The sequence below is a fragment of the Oncorhynchus mykiss genome, unplaced genomic scaffold, assembly GCF_013265735.2.
Source record: "Oncorhynchus mykiss isolate Arlee unplaced genomic scaffold, USDA_OmykA_1.1 un_scaffold_60, whole genome shotgun sequence".
NCBI classification, from domain to species: domain Eukaryota; kingdom Metazoa; phylum Chordata; class Actinopteri; order Salmoniformes; family Salmonidae; genus Oncorhynchus; species Oncorhynchus mykiss.
In genome coordinates this window covers 1,440,216-1,440,676 of record NW_023493657.1, presented here as the reverse complement: position 1 = coordinate 1,440,676, position 461 = coordinate 1,440,216, and positions in this window count along the sequence as shown.

The following is a 461-nucleotide window of genomic DNA, read 5'->3' as shown; positions in this document are numbered from 1 at the left end:
GACCAGGTGCACGCCGGCCTTTGGGTGACCAGGTGCACACGGTCCTTTTGGGTGACCAGGTGCACGCCGGCCTTTGGGTGACCAGGTGCACATGGTCCTTTTGGGTGACCAGGTGCACGCCGGCCTTTGGGTGACCAGGTGCACGCCGGTCCTTTTGGGTGACCAGGTGCACAAGTTCCATTTGGGTGACCAGGTGCACGCGGTTCATAACAGCGCGGTTATCTGCTTTAATGTCCGAGGAGGGGTGCTTAAGTGTGGGTGCCCTGGTTCACCTGGTATGCGAGGTTGTGGAGGTGGGGGGGGTCCCCTGCTGGTATCATCCCCGAAATAGAGGGGTGATACCCGGGTGGTGAGTAAGGGCCTACAAGCCTGGAGGTCAATAGCTCCAGGGGGTAAGCTCTACTGTCATGTCCGTAAATAGAGTGGTGTTACCCGGGTTTTGAACCATATTTTAATTTTTG